The sequence below is a fragment of the Erpetoichthys calabaricus genome, chromosome 7 (genome assembly GCF_900747795.2).
Source record: "Erpetoichthys calabaricus chromosome 7, fErpCal1.3, whole genome shotgun sequence".
NCBI lineage: Eukaryota > Metazoa > Chordata > Cladistia > Polypteriformes > Polypteridae > Erpetoichthys > Erpetoichthys calabaricus.
In genome coordinates this window covers 70,390,074-70,411,149 of record NC_041400.2, presented here as the reverse complement: position 1 = coordinate 70,411,149, position 21,076 = coordinate 70,390,074, and the positions used below count along the sequence as shown (strand labels likewise).

At 41.1% G+C, this 21,076-nt stretch overlaps 2 protein-coding genes across 3 annotated transcripts in view; both read left to right on the top strand.

Annotated features, from left to right (window-relative positions):
* The window catches only part of LOC114644881 (MARVEL domain-containing protein 2), a 200,636-nt gene that overhangs the window by 58,306 nt on the left and 121,254 nt on the right, over positions 1–21,076 (top strand). The gene's annotated exons all lie outside the window — the stretch shown is intronic.
* The window catches only part of LOC127528846 (MARVEL domain-containing protein 2-like), a 56,637-nt gene that overhangs the window by 22,677 nt on the left and 12,884 nt on the right, over positions 1–21,076 (top strand). The gene's annotated exons all lie outside the window — the stretch shown is intronic.

Here is a 21,076-nt window from a genome sequence, read left to right as displayed (position 1 = left end):
TACTCTGTTCCAGAGTGATGGGCGCATCAGGGTAAGAAGAGAGGCAGATGAAGTGATGCACCCATCATGCAAGATCTTGGTGAAAAATTAATGCAACACTGGATGGAACTAAATCTTGTGACATTGCAGAAGCTTATCGAAACAATGCCACAGCGAATGTGTGCTGTAATTAAAGCTAAAGGCGGTCCAACGAAATATTAGAGTGTGTGACCTTTTTTTTTCTTTTGTGGCGACTTTTTTTTTGGCCAGGCAGTGTATATATTTTGTAAAAAACAGTGTGTGCAGAATCATTCATTGTAATAATATATATAAAAAAAACACTTTTATATGTAAGAAGACAATATCATAATTTTAAAAAAAAAAAACCAAAACACTATGTACTATATGCATTTTTGCTTAAAATCTCATAAAATTCCTTTTCTAACCCCCTTCTTTTGAACTACTCTTATTTTAAACACATACAGTGGAACCTTAGGTCATGATCGTAATTCGTTCCAAAACTCTGGTCGTAACCCAATTTGGTCATGACCCAAAGTAATTTCCCCCATAGGACTGTATGTAAATACAATTAATCTGTTCCAGACGATATGAACTGTATGTAAATAATTTTTGTAAAGATTTTTAAGCACAAAAATAGTTAACTACAACATAGAATGCACAGCGTAATAGTAAACTAAATGTAAAAACATTGAATAACACTGAGAAAACCTTGAACAGAGAAAAGTAACATTGCAAGAATTCACGCTATAGCCTTACGAACCACTTGCTGTAAAAACTTTTTTTTTTTAAATGAGTTTTAAGCACAGGGTAAAACATGAACATTTGAAAAATCTGTAATTTAATAAACAACCAAGAAAAGTAACATTGCAACAATGCACGCTACGAACCGATCGCTGTAAACAGAAGTGAAGTGGAGGTTAAAATCTAATAGAAAAATGTCTTCATTAAATACAACAAGGTTAAAACAATGCTCGTATCAGTCTCTTTAAAAACAAGCCCGGTGCATTCTTTAACTGCCTTCTCGGCCTTACGCGGCCATCCCTCTCTCTCTCTCTCTCTCTCTCTCTCTCGCTCTCTTGTGCTCTCTCTGTCTCGCTCGCTGCACAGGGAATGCACATGGAGAGACTGAACACGTTCGGAAATCATCGGCGCGTACAAACCGGAAGGGAAATTGGCTTGTTCGTCACCCGAGTGTGTGGTCGTGAACAGATGCAAAAGTTTGGCGAACTTTTTGGTCGTAACCCGATTTGTACGTGACCCAAGGTTCCATTGTATCCTCTAAACTAGAGTGAACCATTGAAACTATCTGGATTTCTATAGAAATAATTATACAGATATTTATCTTTTTAACAGGGAATATTTTAGAACTGCTTAATTCTGCCCTAACCAATTGATTCATCCAAAGTAACATTGTCTAATAATAATAATAATAAATAATTTTGAAGATCCCTAAAGTCCTACTGTCTACCACACTAGTTGGTAACTTATTCCATTTGTCTATCTACGGTTCTCTGTGTAAAGATGGTATGGTGATTTGTCCACCGTGGAGTCTAAAGTTCGTCAACGGCGAGGAGGTAGTTTAGGGGGAGTGTTCTGTATTGAGTCTTTTGAATTCTTTAGTGCAGGGGCTCTTAAACTTTTTATTTTGAGGACAGAAATAAGAAAATCAGTACTGTGCTGGGACGCAGGAAGAGGATTATTATGATAATGACAACAGACATAAAGACACAAATAACAATGACCATATAATAAAAAAGTAAATGTTTTTGTTTCCTTTTAAGCATGTTTTCACATGAATATTACTAAGAGTAAAATGGGAAATAAATGTATTGTTAAAACAGTACTGTACTGCCAGGAGGGTGTGTTGAGCAGCTGGAAAGAGTACTTTGAGAGGCTGATGAATGAAGAGAACAAGAGAGGGAGAAGAGATTTGCAAGGATGAAGTAAGGACAGCTATGTAGATGATGAAAAATGGAAAGGCCGTTGGTCCAGATGACATACCTGTAGAAGCATGGAGGTGTTTAGGAGAGATGGCATTGAAGTTTTTAACCAGATTGTTTAATGAAATTTTGGAAAGTGAGAGGATACCTGAGGAGTTGAAAAGAAGTTTACTGGTGCAGAAATTTAAGAATAAAGGGGGGTTTTGGGGGCGGGGGGTGCAGGACTGTAGTAACTACAGAGAGATAAAATTGATGATCCACAGCATGAAGTTATGGGAAAAAGTAGTGGAAGCTAGATTAAGAAGGGAGGTGATGATTAGTGAGCAGCAGTATGGTTTCATGCCAAGAAAGAGCACCACAGATGCAATGTTTGCTCTGAAGGCGTTGACGGAGAAGTATAGAGAAGGCCAGAAGGAGTTGCATTGCGTCTTTGTGGACCTGGAGAAAGCATATGACAGGGTGCTTCAAGAGAAGCTGTGGTATTGTATGAGGAAGTCGGGAGTGGCAAAGAAGTACGTAAGAGTTGTACAGGATATGTGCAAGGGAAGTGTGACAGTGGTGAGGTCTGCGGTAGGAGTGACGGATGCATTCAAGGTGGAGGTGGGATTACATCAAGGATGTTTGCTGATGACATTGTGATCTGTAGCGAGAGTAGGGAGCAGGTTGAGGAGACTCTGGAGAGGTGGAGATATGCTCTGGAGTGGAGAGGAATGAAGGTCAGTAGAAGCAAGACAGAATGCATGTGTGTTATTTAGAGGGAGGTCAGTGGAATGGTGAGCATGCAAGGAGTAGAGTTGGGGAAGGTGGATGAGTTTAAACAAGGGGGCTCCGCCCCCTGCTCGCTTCGCTCGCCTACACCTGGCGTTTTGAACCCGTGCCCACTGGACAGCCACGTGTGAGGATGACGCATGTTTAATATGGAGCATTCGCCCGTGTCACTCTGGGGCTCCCCACTGTTAATACGGAGCTCCGTCCGTACTATTATGCGGTGCATTGTGGACTACTGCGGACCCCGTAGTGTTTCCCGTTTCAGTTTGTATTTCGGTCAGTGGAGCTTTTGTTTTTGAAGCGTTTGAACTCTGGTCTTCATTATCTGTAACCTGCTGTCCATGTGTTTGGCCCCCAAGTTTAACCTGTTTATGACGTTTTACTTTGCTTTCTATTCTGTCTTTCATTTGTGATCTCGCTTTATTCTGCTTTTGTTTCAATGACACCTGGTCCGTGGTGAATATATTTTCCCTTTTTCGAGTAATAATTTTCATTTGTTTGTGATACTGTGATGTTTATCGTACTGTTAATAATGCATCACTGTAATGTGATTCTCCTATGGTGTATAGTTTGGACGTGTGAGGATGACGTATGTTTAACACGGAGCGTTCGACCGTGTCACTGTGGGTGTCCCTACTGTTACCACGAAGCTCTTTCCGAACTATTATGCGGTGCATTGTGGAGCACTGCGGACTCTGTAGTGTTTCCCGTTTCACTTCGTATTTCGTTTAGTCGAGCTCTTTCTTTTTGGAGCAATGCCTGCCTGGTCTGCGGCATTTCAGACGCACGTTGTAGGCGCCTGTGTTCATTAATTATATCCAGACAGGCACGTGTTTGTATCTCGGTCACTCGAGCTGTGTCGTGTTGAATCCATGCCTGCTTTGCCTACGCAGTTTGAGACGCGCGTTGTAGGCGTCCACGTTCATTAGATCTGTCCACGCGTTTAACTGTCGTTGTTTCTGCCTTTATATTCTGTATCTCGGTATGCATGTGTTTCGTGCCTAGGTTTTTTTGAAGCTGTTGCATTCCAGTTTTCATCATCTGTAACCCGCTCTCCATGTGTTCGTCCCCATTCTTTAATCCCTTTATAAAGTTTTACTTTGTTTCCTACTCTGTGTTTTATTACTGACCTCGCTTTATCCTGCTTGCGGCATGTCAGACGGTTCGTAGTCTTTCTCGTTTTACTCTGGGCAGGGGGGCTTTGTTCTGTAACCTGCTCTCCATGTGTTTGTCCCTGTTCTTTAACCTCTTTATGACATTTTACTTTGTTTCCTACTCTGACGGTTCGTAGTCTCTCCCATTTTGCTCTGGTGCGGGGGGGGGGAGATTTTGGTGGTTGTGTGGCACCTGCGCATGTGCGTAGTCTCTCCCGTTTCACTCTGGGGGGGGGGGGGGCTTTGTGTGGCACTTGCGCACTATGTCTTTTGCGTCCATGGGCAGGTCCCTGCGTCCATATCCGGTTTACCATTCTCGTTTAGTAATATGGATACTTGAGATCAACAGTACAGAGTAATGGGGATTGTGGAAGAGAGGTGAAAAAGAGAGTGCTGGCAGGGTGGAATGGGTGGAGAAGAGTGTCAGGAATAATTTGTGACAGACGGATATAAGCAAGAGTGAAAGGGAAGGTCTACAGGACATTAGTGAGACCAACTATGTTATATGGGTTGGAGACGGTACCACTGACCAGAAAGCAGGAGACAGAGCTGGAGGTAGCAGAGTTCTTCTTCTCTCTCTTTATTCCATACCTGGCGTTTGGAAAGGAGGTCGACCTCTTAGCCAATACGCTGCTGTTGGTGCCGCTGGATTCCGTGCTCTGTTCACCACACTCTTCCATGCTAGTCGATTGGTTGCGATGGTTCTTGCTTCGATTGTTGTCAGTCGCTGGTTCTTTAGGTCGTTCTCTACGAAACATGTCATCTTCGGTGCTTGTTGTTGTATCCTCCAATCGGGAGGACGTTTTCTCCATAGGAGTTTGTGCGGTAGTCGATTTCCATCCATCCTACAGACGTGGCCGAACCATCTTAATCGACGTTTTTGAATTTCCTCCGCGATCGATGCCTGTTGATCGCACCTTTCTCTGATTGTCTCGTTTCGGAGGCGGTCGCAGAGTGAGACACGGAGAATCTGTCTCAAGCATCGCATTTGGAAGGCCTCGAACTTGTTGAGGTCCGGCTTGAGCAATGTCCATGTTTCCGATCCGTAAAGAAAAATTGGAAGGATCAGCGTCCTATATAGGCATATTTTGGTTTTGATGGTAATATTCGCCCGCTTCCATATGCACCACTTGAGTGAGTCGAATGCTGCTGTTGCTTGGCCGATCCGGCTGTGAACTTCGGCTGCCGACACTGCTTTCTTCTCCGTGATCAATGATCCCAAGTACTTGAACTTTGGTACCTGCTCGATTCGAGTTCCTTCAAGGTAAACTCTGGCTTCCGATCCATCTGTTGTAAGTACTTTGGTCTTATCCACGTTGATTCTCAATCCGTATGACTGTGCAATGCGGGAAATGTCATACAAAGTGTCCGTTGTTTCAGTATCCATGTCGGCGAAAACAGCACTGTCATCGGCGAACATCAGATCGGTTAAGAAGTTTGTATCGTCGTATTGAACTCCGTGTCGCCCATCGAATGCTTCTCGCATAATCTCGTCGATCACAATGTTGAAAAGAAGTGGCGAGGCGACGTCTCCTTGCCGGATTCCAGTTCGAATCGGGAACTCCTCAGACATGTCATTCCGGATACGGACACTGCTGGTTGAGCCGTCGTACAATACTTGAAGAAGATGAATGATTTTCAGCGGCACATGTTCGATCTCTAGGGCTCTCCACAAACTGGTCTGATCGATGCAATCGAAGGCAGATTTGAAATCGATGAAGACGATAACAGTTCGTTTACCACATCGAATTCTTTCTTCCGTTATCTGACGGAGAGTGAATATCTGGTCGATACATCCTCGATGTGGTCTAAATCCAGCTTGTTCTTCCCGACTCGTTTGCTCTCGATGTTTCTGTAGCCTCGATTGTATGATTTTCATAAAAACTTTGCTGACAATCGAGAGGAGGCTAATACCGCGATAATTCTTGCATTCCCGACTGTCACCTTTCTTCAAAATAGGCACAACAATCGCTTTCTTCCACGCCGATGAACCGCGGTCCGAATGCCATATATGCGTTACGAGAACGTGGAGTTGTTGTAATAAGACGTCTCCTCCAGCTTTAATCATCTATGCGGTTACTTGATCTCCTCCCGGTGCTTTACCATTTCTCAGGGATTTTATTGCCGTCTTCACCTCGTTGATTGTTGGTTCGGTATCGGGAAACTGATTCATCGGCTGCTCGATAATCGGTGGTTCGGGCACTGGACCTTGTGGCGGATCATGGTTGTACAGCTGGTGAAAGAATTCTCTCCACCGCTGCAGGCGCTCATGAGGAGAGTTCACGAAACTTCCATCCGACTTTTTAATATTGTCATTCGTTGATGTAGTTTTGCCGCCTAACCGTCAGATTGTCTGGTACAGCGTCCGGTACTCGTGTCTCGACGCTGCTTCTTCCATGTCGGCCGTAATGCTATTCCAGTGCGCTTCCCGTTCTGATTTCATTTTCTGTCGAACTTCTTTGTTTAATCGTCGGTACTGCTCGAAATCAACGTGTTTCATTCGTTTTCGCTGGTCGATGAGGTCAAGACAATCATCCGAAATCCATTGCTGCGTCCATCGACGGATGGGTGGGCACAGCTCCATTGCACACCCCAAAATGGACTCCGATAGTTGTTTTTCTTCTGCCTCGCTATCGCCCGGTATTGTGAGTGCTGCAAATTTGTTGGATAATGCGATTTGAAATTCTCGTCCGGTAGCTGGGTCTCGTAGACAGGCCCAGTTCCTCCTAGTTGGTGGTGACGCCTTTTTCTTCACTTTTTGTAATTTCATTCGCAATTTCGCTCGGATAAGATAATGGTCCGATCCACAGTCGGGTCCACGCATCGCACGTACATCTTTGAGCGTTGATCTGAATCTGGTGTTGACCAGAACGTAGTCCAATATCGCCGCATCATTGCTGGATGGATTTCGCCACGTGAGTTGATGTTTAAGGGGGTGACGAAAGATGCTGTTGCCGACAGTCAAGTTGTTTGATGCTGCAAAAGATAAAAGGTGTACTCCGTTGTCATTGGTTTCCCCATGTCCGAATTTGCCCATTGTTTCTTCCTATCCGGTTTGATCTGCACCCGTGTGTGCATTAAAGTCGCCCGCGAGTATGATTAATTCGGTTTGGGGTATCGTATCCAGTGTGTGTTGCAGCTGATCGTAGAATTCGTCCTTTTTCGTGTCTGGGCTGGTCTCGGTTGGAGTGTAGGCGGATACGATATAGGTCTTGATCGTTCCATCGATAGTGATAACAGCCAGGCGCTCAGATATCGGTTGGAATGCGATAACACTAGCGGCAGTCCGTCGATCAACCATAAAGCCAACACCAACCTCTCATTTGTCACCACCGGAATAGAATAGCGTCAGCGTCATCGTCTCGTCGATTGTTGGCGGATCGACCTTCATTGTCCCGGATTCCATGAGCCGCAGTTCTGATAGCGCACAGATCAATATTTTCATTTCGATAATTCCTTGGCAATAATTTCTTTTTGACCGTCGTGATGTCCCGTTCACACATTCCACGCGGCGATTCGTATTTCCGATTTTGGTGTAATTAATTTGGGTCTTTGGCCAGTAGCACACTTCTCACCAGCATCCCTGGTCCCCAAGGCTGGCGCATCGGCTGCCCCGGATGCGGTAGCATTTATTCGTAAGTGATTAAGTCGTATATCCATGCGGTTTCTTGCCTATTTTCTTTGGTTTCCCGAATCTGATCGGCGTGGCGGGCCGACCACCCTCCTCCTTTCTCACCCTGGGCTTGGGACCAGGCGTCGGCGGAGTTAGCAGAGTTAAAGATGGTAAGATTTGCACTGGGTGTAACAAGGATGGATAGGATTAGAAGTGAGTACATTAGAGGGTCAGCTCAAGTTGGACGGTTGAGAGACAAAGTCATAGAGGCGAGATTGTGTTGGTTTGGACATGTGCAGAGGAGAGATGCTGAGTATATTGGGAGAAGAATGTTAAGGATAGTGCTGCCAGATAAGAGGAAAAGAGGAAGGCCTAAGATTATGTTTATGGATGTGGTGAGAGAGCAAGATGCAGAGGCCAGAAAGATATGGAAAAAGATGATCCGCTGTGGCAACCCTTAACGGGAGCAGCCGAAAGAAGAAGTTAAAACTGTATCTATCCAAACCTGAGCGCAAGGCAGGAACAACCCCTGAATTAGGTGGCAGTTCATCTCAGGGTGAACACATTCTTACACACACACTTTGGACCAATTAGTTATAACCAGTCTAACTAACCTGCGTGTGTAACAAACACCTAATTCACAATACTAGTTGATGGACATTTATCAGACCACTTATATAGTGTGACAAGTAGGAATTGTTCCCTGTTGAGGCAAATGAAACTTAATACAAATGTGTTTTGCACCTCTGCTACAGATTTGGAATCAAAGTTTGCCATAACAGCTAACATTCAATGAGCTATAGAGGAGTTGTTTTCATTTTTGACATTTCAGTCTAGCACCACAGTTTCATCTACACAATCATATGATAACCCATCACAAACATTCGCAACCCATAATTTACAAAACACTGATCTAGTGTGTTGCAAGGGACCGGGGGAGGGTTTTTTTCTCACAGAGTCTACAGTAAATTACAGAGCAGGAAGAACAAAATGCTGAGCAAAAGGTTTTTTTAAAACTACTGTTTACTTCTGTTACCAAGATTCCCAAAATACTGGTACTGTACAATTTTTAAAATTTAGCTTTTCGATACTTTTTCAGTACCAGTATGCTCTGCAACCCTAGCCATGAGATATGTTCAGTTAAAAAGATCTTTTCGATTATCTTATCCCCTTCCTCAAATATATGCTTCTTTATAATTATATCATTGACTTGTTTTACACGTTATTTTGTCCTCATTTTGGTTTGGTTTTTGGAAAATGTCTGCCATACTGTTGGATTTTAGTGTGAGAGGGAATATTTATACTCATAAATTGGTAACAGGTTATCCACCTGTTTCCTGCACAGGTATAGACTATGAACAAGCTGGGTATGTTGGCAAGGAATGCCCTGCACATCCGTAACGTTACCTTTTATATTTTAAAAGGTCATCAATACATTTTAAATCTCACAGTTTTGATTTCTACTTTATAGCAGATTGTTCAAAGGTGTTGAATTTGTTTATTTTGTTTTGGTATGATTTATGCTGTTTTGTATATCAGCTTGAAAGTTTAGAATCAAAATAATTAAATAGTTTAGAAGATTGGTTACTTTTTCAGCAGCATGTGAACAGTATGTATAGGATGATACATCAATGAACACTGTCATTTAAGTAAGATATCAATTTTTTTTCTATTTCACTGCATTATTTCAGCTTAATTTGCAAGATTAAATGTGTCAACGTGATTTTGTATATTGGTAGTCCTAACATGAGAAATACTTTTTGCTCTGAAGAATGCAATTTATCTTTTAAACATATATATTTTTAACCAATTTAATACTTTGTTCATAGACAGTGTTTTATCTGCTGTCTATTTTATCTGCTAAAATAGCAGTCATTTTTAGGGTATAAGTACTGCTGACATGAATCCTATCATTTTCATGTGCTCCTGTAAGATGTCTGGTTCTTACTTCTGGTATATGGATAGTTAAACTGCCTAAAATATCTGGGAAGTTTTTGCTGTAACAATTCAAAAAGGCAGAAAATCATGTTAATTATTTTATTTAATTTCCATTAAAGGTAGTTGCAATCAAGAGTCCAGAAAGACATAAGAAACAGGTTTCTAGCACATTCAAACATGTTGTATATTAGACAAGTTTGAATCATGATAAATGTTTTTTTTTTTTGTACTTTACTGTTGAGTGTTACCATATTGACAGAAATATAATTATTTCAGCACGTCCTGAGTCTGTTCTGTATCATTCCCTCGTGGCCTTGCCTAGCACACATCATAAAGGAAGTTCCCAAACCATCTCAGTCTGTTACAAACAAAGCAGCAAAAGTTTAACTTTAAAGTCCTTAAAGATTGTCATTGTTTACAGTACAGGCAGTCCCTGGGTTACATACGAGATAGGGACTGTAGGTTTGTACTTACTGTAAGTTGAATTTGTATGTAAGTCGGAACAGGTACATTATTTTAATAAATGTTATTGTTGACCGACTGTAACCAAGTGCTCTGCCAATGAATGATGGAGTTTCACCTCTTTCTGACCTTTTTATTATTTCTACTTTATTTTCAATGGTGATGGTTTTTCTCTTCTTTACTGTAGCACCAGCACTTGCATCAGATTTGTGTTTCAGAGACATTCTTGAAGGGTGAAGACAAAAGGTTAAGATGAGCTCTTCTGCACAGCACTGTACATCTATCACAACAGGAAGGCACCAGTCGTAAACACGTCTGATGTATAGGGTGGTCCAGATCTAATTATGCAATTTTCATTACGCTATAACTTATTCAGTTTATTACATAGAAAGTCACCAGAAAAATCCCAGACCATCGAGAAGTGTGCGAACTGATGACACGAAGAATCGTCTTTGCGCCGAACTGGAATCGTCCCCGCATAAATCAAAGTCATCCAGATGATCTGGATCTGCAGAATTAGATCTGGACCACCCTGTACTGACAAGAGACAACTTCCTGCTATGTGCGTAACAGTACAAGCAGGCTTGCTATTGAGAATGAATGCGGGCAGCGAGGGGCAGTTCATCACCAGCCCACATCACAGTCACCTCCACTACAGTATGCTGCCTGCAGTGTTTGCCGTACCACCGCCCCCATTCAACACGCAGCCATCTGAGGCACACTACAATGCTACTCCCTGCTTCCCTATTCACCCTCAATGGCCTCCGTTCAGCCACAACAGGGTCACTACTTGCAGCATTACCAGCCGCCCACCTAGAACGAACGGGGCAGCCATGTGTGGTGGGCGGGCACTGAAACTGCTTGCCGCCGGGAGCTGCCCGACGGACACTACACTGCGCGAGCAGCGAAATCAACCCCCTCAAGCCTCCGTCCAGCCACCGCTTGCAGTGTCCCCGGGCCAAAGATGACAGAGCGGCAGTTACTGAGGCGCATGCGTCGCAGCTGCGGCCCTGTTCGTATGTCGTAGGTCGGATGTCTGTAACCTGGGGACTACCTGTACATCTGATTGTAAAGTATGTAACCTGAGTATAATTTCTGCTTCTATAAATGATATTTTTTATTTATTACCAAAAGACTATGAAAATGTTTGACCATATTATGTCTTAACCTTTATTATGAACAATATATGGAGATTTATTTTTATTTTGTCTTATTTTGAAAACCATAGCATTACAATGGCATGCTACTAAACCAGACAAATAATAACAGATACAACAATTCCAAGCAAAGCAGAAAAACCAACAAAAGCACAAAACAAAACAAAATTCAACCCCAACCCAAGATAGTTAGAAATTAAAATTAATTCATTTTGGATTGTTAAGCAAGTAGTCCTTTTCTTGGAGTGTGCAAACTGCTCTAGTGTATGATTGTATTAAATTAAACAAAAAGCACAACATCATCCTCAGGTCCCCAGATTAGAAAAATTCAATGATTTAGCTCCACTTTATTATCTTTTCGATGAAAATTGTCAAATTCGGTCTTGTCCGTCTAGGGAGATGGATGTCTGAGTTGGAACTCCGTTAGCAGCGGTGTTGTTTTAACTTCTTTTTTTTTTTTTTTTTTATCATCCCCGAAGTATCCTGTATTTTTACTCAACTCGAGTATGTATTTGTAAGTATATTATAAGCATGACTGGCAGAAAAAAGGCTTAGAAAGAAATGTAAAACACAGCTAAAGCTTCATCCAAGTCTAAACAGGGCTCAAGTTCAAGTTCAAGCTATGGCCTAGCAGAGACTGACCTGAAACGGAGAATGGATCTCCCGGGACCTGATACCACAGCATCACCTCCAGCTGAGAGCGAAAGTGGGAGCAAAAGTGCTAGCGAGTCAGGCCAGGAGACCTCGTTGATTCCAGAAGGTTCATTGAAACTGAAAATGGCCATATTTTCTGCACTGTCAACTACCCACCGCGAGCCACCAACTCCCACTGGGCTTGCTACTCCACCAGCAGAGCTTAAAGAAGACTGAAATGAGCAGTCCTAGCCAAAGGTATCAATCACCTCAGTGATCACCGCAATAACTACAACACTCGGGAAGGACATAAATGAGATAAAGTGTAATATAAAGAAGATCACAAATGATACAAGGAAAGATATATAAAGGACATAAACGTGATAAATGTGAAGCTGTTTCAGGATATTAAAGACTCAGAGAAACGTTTAAGTAATAGCTTTGAGGCAACCTTTAAAGGTATGCTTGACAAAATACAGGAAAATGCGAGTAGTTTTGAAAATAAATTTAGAGCACTTGATGTTCAGCTTTAAGACAGTAAGCAAATGTTCACAACTTGCATTGAAACAGTTGAACAATTGATAATGAAATAGTTGAACAATTTGCTTCCACTGCTGATGAAAAAGCAACGGCTACTAAATCCAAATGCTTAGTGCTTGGAGACAGACTAACTGTGTTGGAAGGCGGATATAGAAGAAATAATATGAAAATTGAAGGTCTCCCTGAAAACTGTGAAAGCCCAAACCCAGTGAAATTCATTGCTGAACTGATCTCTCAAATAATTGGAGAGGACTTCAAATCAGACGCCGGGGTATCAGCAGCTTACTGCATACATGGATCGAATGCCTCAAAACCTGGAGACTTCATTGTAACGTGTCAATGAATTACAATCTAAAATGAATCTGATGTCGCTTCTCAGAATGAAACGAGATTCTATTTAAAAATTACCACATTTGCATTTTCCCCAAGTTATTTCACCTTTAACATCTGCTAAATTTGCCACATTTTACACCATTATTCTTACGCTAGGTCAAATTTAGATACAGCCTCTTGTAACCTGGTAAATTAAAGAGTGGATATTCACAGCATTGTCTACATTTTTAGTTTTCCGGATGAAGCAGAAAAAGATCCCGGCTCTTTTTTAAACACAATTGTGAGTCACATCATGTCCTGACAAGGCAAAAAAGACTGTACCTGCAATTTGGCCTATTTGTAGTGAGACTTTTGTGTCTGTGTGTGTATGTATATTTATATATATTTACATATATGTCCATATACATATTTACATATGTATATTTACATATACATGTGTGTATATGCATACTTTATATATATATATATATATATATATATATATATATATATATATAAAATATAGGTGCATCCAACCTGATGGAGCTTGAGAGGTGCTGCAAAGAGGAATGGGCGAAACTGACCAAAGATAGGTGTGCCAAGCTTGTGGCATCATATTCAAAAAGACTTGAGGCTGTAATTGCTGCCAAAGGTGCAACAACAAAGTATTGAGCAAAGGCTGTGAATACTTATGTACATGTGCTTTCTCAATTTTTTTATTTTTAATAAATTTGCAAAAACCTCAAGTAAACTTTTTTCACGTTCTCATTATGGGGTGTTGTGTATAGAATTCTGAGAAAAAAAATGATTTTAATCCATTTTGGAATAAGGCTGTAACATAACAAAATGTGGAAAAAGTGATGCGCTGTGAATACTTTCCGGATGCATTGTACACTAACAAATCATTTTTTTAATAAAATAGATTTAATCATAACCTCATTTATTTGGAATTCGAAATATCCATGCATCCAAAGGGCAATCCTACTACGACCTAAATCAGAAGGCGGCATTGCTGTACCTAATTTTCAATTTTATTACTGGGCGGCAAACATATAAGGTATAAAAACATGTACAGTGACGCAAATAGATGAGAAAACACTAGCTTGGTCTGCATTAGAAATGAAATCCTGCAGTACATCTTTATATTCCTTGCTTTGTACACGAGTAAATACAAGGTATCGTCAGTATACTAACAACCCAATTGCCTTCATTCACTCAGAATATAGAACCAATGTAGGAAGCAGTTCAAGTTAGAGAATATTTTATTTGTTGCACCTCTACATGATAACCACTTTTTTCCACCCTCTCAAACTTACACAGTTTTTAATGTTTGGAAAACGTATGGTATTAAATCATTTAGAGATTTGTATAAATAATATCTTTGCATCCTTTGAACAATTACAGTCTAAATTTAGTTTCCCATTTCCCCATTTCTATAATATATAAAACCATTTTAAAGTCCCTTTCTTTTAAAGATTCCAAAGCACATTGGGAATAGGATTTCTTACTCAGCATTTTAGAAAAGGAGTGGAAGGCAGCCATGCACAGAATTCACTCTAGCTCCAAATGTGCAAAGCATTCAATTACAGTGATCCCCCGCCTATCGCGGAAGTTATGTACCAGACCCATCAGCGATAGGTGAAAATCCGCGATATAGAAAGACCATATAAATAAACATTTTTTTTTTATAGTTTAAAATACCCCTCCCACATGCTTTAAACACATGTAAACTTATTAAAACACACTTTGTAAACACATATGATATGTGGATGTCGGGCTAAGGATATGAGTAACATCTCTCTATTATAAAACATTTTAACGTCACGCAAGACAAGGCAGTGAGACAGAAGGACAGCTGCTGTACAGGCTTTTAAATGACTGACGCACAGAGCGACAAGCAGAACAAGCATCTTGGCAGAAGCAGCACAAAGTGTTCTCCTTAGTGTGCATTCAGCTTCCCCCCTTCACAACACGAAGTGGCAAGAGCATAGTGCGCCTCCGTGGAGCGGGGGGGAGGAGGTTTGAGCCAAGCAATCGAGACCAGATCATCTTGGACAGACACTTTGATGACACGCCCTACTTACAAACAATTTACAACAAGCTCTCTGACATCTAATCTAGCAGTTGTTTGAATGCTTTTGGTGAGAAGCAGAATACACAGCTTGCCAGCAGCAGCTGCAGAAACCCAGCAGATGATCAGAGCACTTCTCCTTAGCGTGCATTCAGCCCTCACCCCCCACCCCTTCCTCCTTCAGAACGCGCAGAGCGACAAGCAGAACAGGCATCTTGGTAGAAGCAGCATAAAGCCAGTAGCTGATCTGTCCACTTCTTCTTAGCGTGCGTTCAGCTCCCCCCCTTCACAAAGAGAGTGGCAGAGATGTGAAGTGGCAAAAGGACAGCTGCTGTACGGGCTTTTAAGTGATTGACGCAAAGCGTGACAAGCACAACACACAGCTGGCCAGCAGCAGCAGCAGCAAGACACCAGCTGAACCAATCGCATCTCTTTAGCGTGCGTTCAGACCCCCCCTTCACAACGTGAGCAGCAGGAAATAAAGGACAAATTGTTTGTACAAAAGTTTTAAAGTAAAAATGAAAATAATGCATATGTGACAATTCCCATGAAAATAACAATCTCTTTAAATTGTTTATCCGATAAACCAAGCCCAGGGGTGGGCGAGCGAAGTGAGCAGGGGGCGGAGCCCCCTAGTAATAATAATAGTATTAATAAATCCGCGGTGTAACGGGGGCGCAATAGCTGAACCACAATATAGCGGGGGATCACTGTATTTAACTTAAAAATTTTTATCAAGCACATCAGTCTTGTTTAAAACTGTCCAAAATATTTTCAGGGCAAGATCCAACCTGTGAACACTGCAGCTTCACTAGGCCACATGTTTTGAGTGTGTACCAAATTAACATCATACTGGACGCAAATTTTTAAATGCCTATCAGACAGCCTTGGTGTCTCAATCACTCCTAATCCATTAATAGCTGTGTTTCGGGTACTTCCAGATGGATTTAAAGTGGAGAAGGACAAACAAAATGTAATTGTCTATTAGCACGTAGACTTATCTTGCTCAACTGAAAGAATCCTAACTCTCCTCTTTGGGTAACTGATGTTATATACCATAGATACTCGCGTATTAGTCGATCTCGCAGATAAGTCGAGTGTATTGTTTAAGCCGAAAATTACAAAATTTGTTATGACCCGCGTATAAGTTGAGGGTAAAACTTGACAGCTATCAGAGATAGAGGGCGACAATCAGCTGTTAATGGCAACAAAACTCACTGTTACGTCACTGGCATTCCCTCTGTGCTTGGAGAAATGCTAGACTCGTTGACTTGGCAACTAATCCTTGCGTGTGCGTGAGTTGCGAAATGTAAACAAAGGCAAGATGGCGTCGATATGTCACAAGGGAGCGAAGCGAGTGCAGAAAAGAAAACATTTGGCAGATGATGTTTTTGCACATTATAGCTGAGTTGGACTCTGATTTTTCAGAATCGGATTTTATTGACAGTGATCAGGAATCGAGCAAGAGAGTGAGAAGCCGGCATTCGCGCAGCCGATGCAGCTACGGCAAGGTTCGCGTGGGAGGAATACCCAGACATTGATCTGTGGGAGCCGAACTGGCTACCGGACTTCACAAGACAGCATGGCTTGCTGTTGGACACGACAGATCACCCGCTGCTGGACTACTTCAGGCTGCACTCTCCTGATGCTGCTTTTCAGCTACTGTCAGATGAGACAAACAGGTAGGCAGAGAAATTTTTTGAATCGCGGGCTGCGCTTGCATCGCATTGATAGCGTGCGTTGCCTTGGTTCTTTTGATTCCAAATCTGGTTGCACGTGGCAACTAATGGTATGTTTGTTATCCAAAACCTGTAAGAGCTAATGTTCAAATTCAAGTATTTCACAGTTTAAAGAATTATTTAATGAAATTAGAAAAAAACTAGCTAATTAGCAATAGTATTGCTGGCTTATAATTATTTCAAAGACCATGGGATACGGCAGATGACCGGTGACTTAACACCGTGAAGCGTTGAGTGTACAATGTCATTACCCAAATTCTATGGACAATTGTGTTGCCCCGCGGATAAGTCGATACTGTTTTTTTTGAATGAATTTTAAGGCATAAATTTTTCGACTTATACGCGAGTATCTACGATACTATTTGAAATTGAAAAAAAACTAATTCTTCTCTTAAAGGATCTGTTCAAAACATTTTTAAAACCTGGCAGGTTCTAATCTATACATATAAAGGAGAGCTGGGATCCGTGTGGCTGTGTTTGTGGAGGGACGGAGAGTTAAGGTGGGTGCTGGAGTCACGTGATCATCTCCCCTCCCATTCATCTCATTTCATTCACTTCATTTCACTCCAAGCTGAGCTCCGCAGCTGACGCCGTCTTGCCGTCCTTTCTCCTTTACTGATTTACTGTTTAGTAGATGCGGTGCTTACCGAATAGTATTTTTTCCTTTAGTGTTTCTACTTAGTGTTTCTTAGTGTTTAGTAGATGCGGTGTGCGAAAGGAGAGTTGGGATCCGAGAGACTATGTTTGTGGAGGGATGGAGAGTTAAGGCAGGTAGGGGAGTCACGTGATCATCTCCCCTCCCATTCACCTGATTTCATTCACTTCATTTCGCTCCGAGCAGAGCTCCGCAGTTGACGCGGTTAGTTCTTTCCCCTTTACTGATTTACTGTTTAGTAGACGCGGTACTTACTGATTAGTATTTGTTCCTTTAGTGTTTCTTAGTGTTTAGTAGACGCAGTGTGCCGGTGTTCCCAGCGGTGTTGCGGTTTAGTGTTACTTTCTACTTCGTTTTTGTACTTTAGTGTTTAATAATAAATAATAATAATTCATTTCATTTATATAGCGCTTTTCTCAGTACTCAAAGTGCTAAAATAGTGAGTGATACTTAGCTGATAGCAGTGTAGAAGCAGCACAGCACAGCACAACGGAGCTGGTAGGACAGGCACGTGTGGTAGCGTAGGTGAGCGACGATAGCAAGCAGCAGAAAGCACAGCAGCAGGAGGAGGAAGCAGGATTTGGATGTTCCAATACACAGCCATAAACAGTAACGCTTGGTAATTTCAGGCATGATCGCCCTGGAGCCATAAGCCAGGTTAGTATGAACATCAGATCAGTTCCCGGTCGAAGAGTACTGTAAGATGAAACGGGAGCAGATCAGCATAGCGAATATAATCACGGAGACAGATCATCCCGAGGTACTAGATCGCCAGGTACAAAGAAATGTTCGTAGGTCTCGTCCCGTGATCCACAGACTCGGCTGTTCCCAGTAAAGTGGAGTCCATAAAATCTGTAAATATTAAGCCAAATCCATGCAATTCGAGTCAGCTGTATCCACGAACTATATACGTACAATAAACAAAATAAAACAAGCATAAGAAAGTGCAGAATTAAGGCGAATGTTGCGAAACGTGTTGTTAGCAGGGAGGAGTGGCAACAACAAGCGTGCGCCAGCGTCCCCTCACCTGCTACAATAAAGCAGTTATAATAAAGAAGTTTAGTAGACTTTTACTTTATCTCATTTAGTGTTCTTCCCGGCGGTGTTGCCGTTTTTTAGTGTTAGTGTTTACTTAGTGTTTGTGTTTAGTGTTATGGAATGAGTGATCTTACCACTGTCAGATTTTGCAATGAATGAGTTGGTAAATAATGATTATTTATCAACAGATCACATGAGCAAATTCAACGAAATTTTAGCTGCGCATACAATTTTCCAACCTCAAAAGGTTTTGCTAATGTGGACTCCTGACATATCTATAATGCCCATTCCACAAAATGCAAAACATATTCAAATATTACCTTCTGCAGCTACTGAACGAGTGACTCACTGGGTGTGTACCTATTATGATGGTGCTGTAATTCATGTCTATGACAGTTTAAATGCTGATAAAAAAATTCAACCTCACCGAAGAGCAGCTTCATTTCCTTCATGCTTTCTTTCCTTACAAACCTCCCATAGTTTATGAAGACACACAGCAACAATCAAATCATACAGATTCTGGTGAATTCTCAATTGCATTTGCCGTGTGTATTTCTTTAGGTATTGACCCAAGTGATATATATAAAAAATGTAAATGTTCGTTTGTTCAAAACCTTAAATCTCCGAAAGTTCTTCACCGATTGCTTTGAAATTTTGACACAACATTGCATTCGAATACGCGCATGTTTTTATATACATATTATATAGATGTCACACCTGTGACAGGTAAAAACATGCTTTTTTTGAAAACACAGCGCCATCTGTTGGACGTAAAAGCAACACACACTATACTAAATATTTTACGATTCTGTTTCAATGTTTCGATCAAATACATTTGTAAGTACGTGAATAAAGGCAGCGACATGGCAGTTTTTTGGCGTGCAACCAGAAAGAAGTGATAGGAATAGGGTCATACATATCGATGAAATCGCACAGTATTAGGCTGGAAGAAACATAAGCAGCAATGAAACTGTATGGCGAAGTCTTTCATTTCCCATACATGAACGAAGTCCAGATGCTGTTCACTTAGCAGTACATCTAGAAAATGGACAACGCGTTTATTTCACAGCTGCAAATGTGCAACAAATAGCCCTGAATCCACCGACTACAACGTTAACAGCTTTCTTTACGTTATGTCAAAATGACGTGTTTACGAATACACTGCTGCATTCGGAAGTGCCTACGTATTACACATGGAATGCGAGTAGAAAATCATTTGAACAACGCAAGCGAGGAGAGCGAGTCAACGGACAACCTGGCATATTCAAAGAAACTACGATAGACAGACTGTACACCGTGCATCCCAATCAAGATGAATGCTTCTTTGTTCACATGCTGTTGGTAAATGTGCCCGGTCCAACGTCTTTCTAGCAATTGAGAATTTTCAACGGCGTTACACATGCCACTTTCCGAAGTACATGTCAAGCTCTGAATTTATTGGAGAACGACCGACACTGGGATGTATACATTAATGACGTGTGCAACACGTCACATCCAAATCAAATTCGTGGATTGTTTGCAATCATATTGACCGCCTACTCTCCTTCATCTCCAACACAGTTATGGGAGAAATATAAATCATACATGGCTGAAGATATTTTCCATCGAATACGCAAGTAAAATTTAAATATAAACATGGATTTCACAGCAGAAATCTACAACTAAGCGTTGATAATGATTGAAGATTTGTGCTTAGAAATCGCGAACAAAGTTCTCAATCAATTGGGAATGCCATCACCGAATCGATCTGCTGCTGCTTCGTTCGATGTAGAATTGCGTTGTGAACAAAATTACAACACGGGTGATCTTTTGCCGTATGTTCAATCAAATATTCCTAAGCTAACGCTTCAGCAAAAAGGCATTTACGATCAAATAATGCAAACTGTCAATAACGGGGTTGGAGAAATCTGGAAATTGGGAACGGAAAGGTGCCGGTTGATCCGACCTCAGGGCGAATTTCATTGCCTCATAACTTCTGCAATTTAGTGACATCAAAAGAAGAATTGGTTGAAAAAAGTATTCCCAATATTCAAACCAATTATAAGAATCACGATTGGCTGAGTGAACGAGCTATTCTTGCGGCCAAAAAACAAAGACGTCTACGAACTTAACAATATTATTCAGTCTAACATTCTGCACAGACAATGGAACAACAAAAAATATTGTATACCCACAAGCATTGTGAAATTAAGCATATTAGAAACGTGCGCTTTCTCTTTTCTTTCTTTTCCATTTAACCAGATTGAGCCACAGCAAAGCTATCTATATATATATATATACCGTCTTTTTCCGAAATTAAGACATCCCCCGAAAATAAGCCCTATCGAGATTTTCGGAACTTTTTGTAATATAAGCCCTCCCCCGAAAATAAGCCCTAGTTAAAATAATGTGAAAAAAAGAATTCGTTAAAAAATGCTGTTGATTTATTAAGTATGTTTAGCTTCCCTAATACTCGTATTTCAGAGAAATGTTTGAAATAAAATATTCCGAGAAATTCATTGTTTACCTCTACAGTTCATTTCAAATTAATTCTTGGAATTTATCTTAAAAATACAACATAAGGCAGCATGAATACATAAATATTGTGTCCGCTCTGCTCTGCTGTGCTGTGTTGTACTGCGTTGCGCGTATCGCAGAGTATGGACGAATGAGGTGGGGAGGGGGTGGAGGGGGGGCATGCATATGCGGAATGCGACGGAACGCGTCGTTGGCGCACACTATAAATAATTGTTCGTTAAGGCAGCAGTCTACATTGAGCGACAGTGCAGATACAGTGTTTGTTCATTTCAGTCTTGTAAGTCTGATTATTTCCTCATACGTAATTTTATTTTTTATAAAGTGAATAATTTTTTAACCGCAGTTAAAATGAGTACAAAACGAAAGAGCTATTCCGTCGAGTACAAAAAGGGAATTGTGGAAGACTCCAGGGGTGTAAATCTTGATTTATGATGATGTTCCAGAAGAAGATGACATGACTGTAATTGAATCAATTTTAATTTCTGTATTCTGTGTAAAATAAATAAATATTAAATAAAAATATATAAATATACTTTTAT